We start from the raw sequence: 7,851 nt of genomic DNA on the forward strand, positions 1-7,851 counted from the left end.
TCTGGTCACTACACTTGCATAATGTGAGTCTGTAAAAGTCTAGGTTGCACGGTCTAATCACGTCGTGCAGGTTCCCTGTTTGTTGGAAAGTCAAGGGTTTCTTAGATTGAGTAAGGAACTGCCCCACCGTTCTAACCCCCGCGTCATTCTAGATAGTGAATAGCTAGGCAGCCTCTCCATTCTAAAAACTAGGGTTCCCAAATAGAGGAATATGGATAGATAAGTAAGGTTTTAGTTTCAATGTATGTATGATGTGCCACAATTTTCTAGTGGACATAAAATGGTGGTTGTCAAGAACTGTCGCTGATACCTTGTGGTCATGTAGATGTAGGAAAGCAGTCAATTTTAGGCCAGGGAGGAAATTTTGTTCTGGTGAGGTATCCGCATAGGTGTCAGACCCTTGTATCAAATCCCTCCGGTACTGAAGTTGAGCAGCCTGATTATAGAGTTCTATATTGGCCAAATGAAATCCAGCATTAGTCCTGGGTTGTTAAAGTTTCAATAGCCCAATTCTTGATTTTTTTTCCCCCCAAATGAAGTTTTGAAATACTATACAAGTCTAGGGGAGGATTTCATCTTAAGTAAATTTGCTCTACCCATTAAGTAAAGACAAAGATGACCCCAGCCCTCAACCTCGTTACTAGGTTCCCAACAACTTTCGAGATATGATGTTGATAGAAGAGACCAAGGTTCTTAGAAAGTTCTATACCTAGATATGGGATAGTGCTTTACGCCAATTTAATTGCTATGTTTCTAGCCAAGTAGCGTCAGGTAAAGCAAGGATCAGGTATAATGCCAGGGATTTATCAAACGGACAGCTTGATAAATACAACACGGACGCCCCGAAATACAGTATGTAGGTCTCAAGCATAGGATCAAGTACTAGGTTGAAGAGTAAGGGTGACATGGGGCAGCCCTAACGTGTACCCCTCGTCATGGGTGCCGCCTCTCCAATCAGGCCATTGATTAGTAGAGAGGTGGTTGGGCAAGAATAGAAAAAGCTTATGGCCCTGAGTCATTAAGGCAGCATACAGAGCGCATCGTGCAGTTGTTCTCAACGTTACGTAAATCATCTCTGCGTACTCCTGGAGTCGGCAAGGAGCGGATCTCAGGATACGTGTGGTGATGACTATGGGCGTAGGGTCACTCTGCTGTACTAGACCAGACACTGCAGGATGCGTACAATATATATGTGGAATATGAAATCTCAAAAGAACCGTAGACCGTCGTAACTGTCATTTGCGTTGGCATACGCAGCGGACTTGCTTTTGTTGACGGCCGAGTGTCCTCGTTCTGGGCATGCGCAGAAGGGAAATGCGTATGATACACACAAATAACAGAGATACGTTCCTTAATGACTCAGGCCCTATCAGAGTAGTGAAATCCTCTCTGAATGCCCCACGTTTGTGTACCTCATACATATAGGGCCAGGATACTGCATCAAACGCCTTATTGGCGTCCAGGCTAAGTAGTATATTCTTGGAAGGATATTGTAAGGACGAGGAGGCCACCGCCGCGATGGCTTATACATATTTCAATCACCGAGTGATGGGAAAATGGACTGTAAACGAGTGGCCATGATTTTAGCCAGCAGCTTAATATCCAAATTAAGTAGTGTGATAGGGCCATAGGAGGCCATGGATTGTGCGTCTTTTCCTCAGTTTCAATATTAGCGTAGTGAATGCTTTATTAAAATTAGAAATGGATTTTGATTTTTAAATTAGTGCAACCCCAACGGGTCTGTGCTAGGTTATGTTTTACTCACTGGAGTTGTACGATTTACTACACTGTTCAAACTGCTGAAATACCAACTCTGATTAAAATGAGTTACAGATTTTGCTATATTTTTAGTTGTAAGTTTTACGATTATAGAATGTTTCCACTTTCCTGGACTTTTTAAATGTGCAAAATGGACAAGAAGGGCTAGTTTTACAAATCCAACCCCTGTCCTACATGTAAGTGTTTCCTATATGGACTGTCTAGTAGAATGTATCTAGCACTTACTTCTCCTATTATCTTCCGTAGGTTGGCCATTCTGAGTCCTCTGTCTACTACAAGAACCCACTTTAAACTTGTCTTTAAAGGTGAACCCACTGAAGGTTTGGGTGATAGGTGAGCCCACTGAGCTGCAGTAGATGTAAATGCTATATACACTCTACTTTCATGTATATATGAAACAGTTACATATAGGATATTGGTTGTATTTGTAAAATATACTATTATTGTATTGTAGTTAACTCCTAAAAATTCCAAATACATGGAGCTTCATTTATCTTTTTATCCAATTCATTTCACAGGATTACACCGTAGTAATAAAGAGATTTGGTGGGCCACCCTCAAGTGTGTCAGGAGTATTGAGCAGGACCCAGAGTCCCATCACGGTTCCTCCACCTCACTCACTGATATATGAGGGAAACAATGACTAGAAGATCCTGGAACTGATCAACAAGATCATTCCGCTGGTGACTGGAGAGGTGACTGCTGGGAATGTGACATAATACAGTAACACCAGGGGATGTGTCTGCGTGATGACTGTATCATTGGGTGTATTAGGTTCCTATAAAGTGTTGGGATGTCACTGTCTATTTATCCATGCAGGAGTGGACGTATTTAAGATTGCAGAAGAGTCTTTTCAAAGACGTAATGATGGAGAATCACTGGATTCTCAAATCACTGGGTAAGAGGAGATTTTCATTTATTGTAGGGGAGAGAACAGTTTTGAAGGCCACCTAGATACACATCATCTGAGAATCACATATAAACAATGTATTCACTCAGTGTATGTTTCCTACAGATGGATCCAGTAACACAAATACCACAGAGAGATGTCCGTGTCCTCTTTATTCACAGGATTGTACAGAGGAAAATCACAGTATTCCACAGGTAGGTGACATTTTAGGGTCTCGCCAAATACCTAAGTGAATTTCCCAATATATGATCTGTAAAAAAAATACTTGTGTGGATCATATACACTGACATTCCTCTGTCTCATCATAAATTATTAAATCAGTTATTATTAAATATATTTGTATTGTTTTGTGGGCTGTTTAGGATGACGTCATGACTGGTATTAAATTAGAATTTATAGAGGGAAGGAAAGAGACGTATGTGAGGGGTGATCAGCAGTGTAAGGAGGAGGAAATCAGCATAGGTGAGTAATAAACACTTATTACAGACAAGAGTCACATATTCTCCTTGTATAAACAATGTAATCAGTCACTGTGTGTTTCCTACAGATGGATCCAGTAACAGAAATACCCCAGAGAGATATCTCCGTACTCTTTATTCACAGGAGTTTCAGGTAGATGACATTTTAGGGTCTTGCCAAATACCTAAATGCCAAAGTGATTTTATTATATTATCTGTAAAAAAACAGCGTGGATCTTATACTCTCATATTCTTCTGTTTCATCTCACATTATTAAATCAGATATTATTTAATATAATATTCTTAAAGGGGTCGTGTCCTGGACATGCATGGAGTACAAGTATGCTTGCTACGTTCTCCATCCTAAAATTCCTGCATTTATCCTCCATTTTGAGTTTGCTGGTTTATTTGGACTCTGTCTAGTCCTGGAGCTTACTTACCCCTCTTGGCATCCTCTGGGGTACTTCTCCTGATCCGCGGCTGCCGCGCTGCTCTTCGGGACCCCAGCCTGGTGTGCGGAGGCTGCTACCTGAGCGGACCCGCTGCAGCCTGACTCCTTAGTGGACAGCGCTTCTGCCTCTCCGTGCTGCCGGTGCTGACTGTTGGTGCGGACACCCCAGGGACCCCTGCTGTGGTGAGACAGATCACCATACTTACCCATCACTGTCAGGTCGTCGGGTGCCGACACTTGCTCAGGCTCTTCCCTTTACTGTGTGCGACTCGAGTACATGACAATGCTGTAGACTATACCCCTCTGCCCTGGGAGCTGGGGACGGACATTTTCTGTTCCTGTCCTGTAATCTGGGCTGACGTCTTGGTAGTGCCCTATTTTCCACCATAGAGAGCGGCGATTTGTCCTCATGCTGCACAGTTCTGTTGCTCCAAGTCAGCCTTCCATCCTGAGATACAGATTGGATCCCCAACAGCTGGGCCTCAGGCTCTGAGTGCATGCAGGTACCTCACACAGTGGCTGTAATTTGACTTATGCTATCTTGCCTGTTTGTGCTGTGATAACATCCTGGCACTTGACATCTAATATATATTACTCCTCTGGGACAGTCATTAGCTTATTTATTGAACCTCATTCCCATATCTGGATTATCCAGTTTGCCTTTTATAAGTGATGTCTATACTATCTTGACTCTGTTCTATGATCCTGCCTTGGGTACTTTCATGGTAAGACTTTCATACAAGTGTTTATCCATGAAATACAACACTATTATTATACCCATTCCTCTATATTGGGATGTATTTTCCTCGTTATATGATCATGCTGCTCTGGCCGGATGGCTTGACCGGTTTGCCTATTCCTCTACCCCCACTGACAGTTCTGGAGAAACTCCATTATGTGTGCCCTCCCAAACTACCACTGTTCCTAATGCACCAACCTCACCTACTTACCCTGAGGTCACATTGCAGCAGCTTCTACAGGCTATTGGCAGATCTGAAAATGGGCGTCGGAGAACATTGGGGCGGTGCTGGCCGACCTTTCCCTTTTCAGACATGATATGCAACAAATCCAATAGTGAGGGGCTGAAGCGGAGACTCTAGAAGATGCTACAGCACCTATGAAGGGTCAAATTGATAATTTGGAAGCTCAGATGTTGGCATGTAAGCAGACGCTTTCTTATAGTGAGGGGAGTCTCTGATGCAATAATACTCGTTTTGTGGGGCTACCTGAATAAGTGGAGGGGCCTGGTACTGAATGTTTCTTGGAGAAATGGTTAATTCAAGCTTTTGGGAAGGATTCCTTTACGGCTCAGTTCGCAGTGGAGCAAGCTCATCGCATCCCTTCTTAGGCAGCTCCACCCGGGGCACCTCCCCGTGCCTTCATAGCCAAAATCTTACATTAGAAAGACTGATACAACTCTGCGACCATTCCCCTCTTATATTGTCTGTAGACTTTGCCATTACCAGGGGTTCAATCTTTCTGGAACCTGAACTCTTTTAGTTACCTTTAATGGGCAAGGGACCTGATCTGGTTGCCTTGTGGGAAGAGTTCTTTGTGGATAATGCAGAAACAGTCCAGCCCCCTCTTGCCTTTGGCAACTGCCTAAGAACTGTACCTCTAAATCTCCGTACTCTCACCGGTACTGAGGGTTGCAGTTACCCCTGGCAATCGCCTAAGAACTATTTCCCTAAAATCTCTAGACTCTCACCGGTACTGTGGGTTGTAGTTACCCTTGGCTACTGCCTACGTTCAGTTTCATCATCTTTACCTATCACTGTAAGTTCCGTTCCTTTCCGGACAAGTACCGGTACAGAAACCATTGTGGATCAGGGGACTTCTCTATCAACTGTTCCTTATTTATTCCAGTGGCAATGAGTGATATATCAGTCTTGACACCATCCACTCGGTGTCTCACTGGACTCGCTCCTGCACTTCCTACTCTACGGCCTCTGTAACTCTATTCCTGGGTTCTCCCCAGCCAGTGGACATCTCACAACCCTCTGTCTGCAAACAAGTCTGTCCCAACAGTGAACACCGGACTTTCGGAGCAGACTCCGGGTTTTGCTGTACTGGCTGGAGGGGTTCCTAACAGTTAGCACTTCTGCCTCACAGCACTGGGGTCATGAGTTTGATTCCCAACCATGACCTTATCTGTGTGGAGTTTGTATGTTCTCCCCGTGTTTGCGTGGGTTTCCGCCGGGTGCTCTGGTTTCCTCCCACACTCCATAAACATACTGGTAGGTTAATTGGCTGCTATTTAATTGCCCTTAGTCTCTCTTGGTCTGTGTGTGTATGTTAGGGAATTTAGATTGTAAGCTCCAATGGGGCAGGGACTGATGTGAGTGAGTTCTCTGTGCAGCGCTGTGGAATTAGTGGCGTAATATAAAGAAATAGATGATGATGATGATCAGGGGTGCCCATGAGTCCATGGGGACCCATGCCATCTGATATATACTGTATTATTGTCAGTCTTGATATTATTCTGTATGTTTTTGTATACCTGCATAAGTGTTGGAAATTTACTAATCTTTGATGTAATGTGTCACACCCGGTGATTTATATCTATCACGTTTATTCAGAAATAATTATTTTCTTTATGTTCTGTTTTGAAATACCAATAAAAAAACTTGACTAAAAAATGATCATTCTTTTGTGGGCTATTTAGGATGACGTCCTGACTGATATTAAAATAAAAATTATAGAGGGAGAGGAAGAGACGTATGTGAGGGGTGATCAGCAGTGTAAGGAGGAGGAAATCCCTACAGGTATCGGCACAGGTGAGTAATAAAATGTATTACAGTAAAGAGTCATATATTTTGTTTATTGAGTCATTACAAGAATTCCAATTATGACTGCATCTAAGCAATGTGCTTAATAATGCGCTTTTATAATTGTAATGAAGTGTTCGTCAATTGCAAATTGAAATTAAACAGCTGAACAACTCGCTCATAGTTTGAAAATTTTGGGTATTGTAATCTGCAGGTCAATGTCCTTCCTTACATTTATTTTACTTTCAGCAGATGGATGTAAACGCAAGAATATCTTGGGGGAGCAACTGATTTTATCTACAGATTTTGAAATGGAAGATAACAACATTACTCAAGATTCTACAGGAGAGAACCCAATTACCCTAAATATATATCCAATACTTTACAGTGGAGATAAATTATCTGAACTCTCTAATCATGAGGAATGTAATCCTGATAACATAGATATTGTTACACATCGTACAGCTCATACAGATGATACATTATTTCCATGTTCTGAGGGTGGGAAAAGCTGTACAGTTAAATTATCTCTTCATAAACATCAGAAAAGTCACATAGCTGAGAACCCTTTTACATGTTCTGAGTGTGGGAAATGTTTTGTATATAAATCAAATCTTGTTGAACATCGGAGATCTCACATAGATGAGACACAATTTCCATGTTCTGAGTGTGAGAAATGTTTTGTACAGAAATCAAAACTTATTAGACATCAGAGAACTTACACAGGTGAGAAACCGTTTCCATGTTCTGAATGTGGGAAATGTTTTACACAGAAATCAAAACTTGTTGAACATCAGAGAACTCACACAGGCGAGAAACCATTCCCATGTTCTGAGTGTGGGAAATGTTTTGTGTACAAATCAAATCTTGTTGAACATCAGAAAACTCACACAGATGAGAAACCATTTCCATGTTCTAAATGTGAGAAATGTTTTGCCGTAAAATCAAAACTTATTAGACATCAGTGAACTCACAGGTGAGAAACCATTTCCATGTTCTGAGTGTGGGAAATGTTTTTCACAGAAATTAAAACTTGTCAAACATCAGAGAATTCACACGGGAAAAACCGTTTCCGTGTTCTGAGTGTGGGAAGGGTTTTGCACAGAAGTCAAACCTTGTCAAACATCACAGAACTTACACAGGTGAGAAACCATTTCCATGTTCTGAGTGTGGAAAATGTTTTCCATGGAACTCAAAACTTATCAAACATCAGAGAACCCATGCAGATGAGAAAACATTCCCATGTTCTGAGTTTGGGAAATGTTTCGGATACAAATCAAATCCTTTTGAGCATCAGATAACAAACCATATCCATGTTCTGAGTAATGAAAATGGTTTACAAACAAATCAGGTCTTGAATATCACATAGGAGAAAAGCAATTGGACATGAAACAAGGAGCTGCAGTACTCTTTATATTGTAAAAACAGTTGATTTTATTAATGTAAATTAAACTAAGCATAATATATTTACATAGTTTATACACA

At 41.7% G+C, this 7,851-nt stretch overlaps 1 long non-coding RNA gene across 1 annotated transcript; it reads left to right on the forward strand.

Moving 5' to 3' along the window:
- The first annotated feature begins 5,620 nt into the window (after positions 1 to 5,620).
- On the forward strand, positions 5,621 to 6,919 carry LOC142108549 (uncharacterized). Its single transcript, XR_012680173.1, has 2 exons — positions 5,621 to 6,375; positions 6,616 to 6,919. It is a non-coding gene; the product is annotated as an uncharacterized LOC142108549 (long non-coding RNA).
- Positions 6,920 to 7,851: the final 932 nt, after the last annotated feature.

This window comes from Mixophyes fleayi, chromosome 12 (genome assembly GCF_038048845.1).
Source record: "Mixophyes fleayi isolate aMixFle1 chromosome 12, aMixFle1.hap1, whole genome shotgun sequence".
Taxonomy (NCBI): Eukaryota; Metazoa; Chordata; class Amphibia; order Anura; family Limnodynastidae; genus Mixophyes; species Mixophyes fleayi.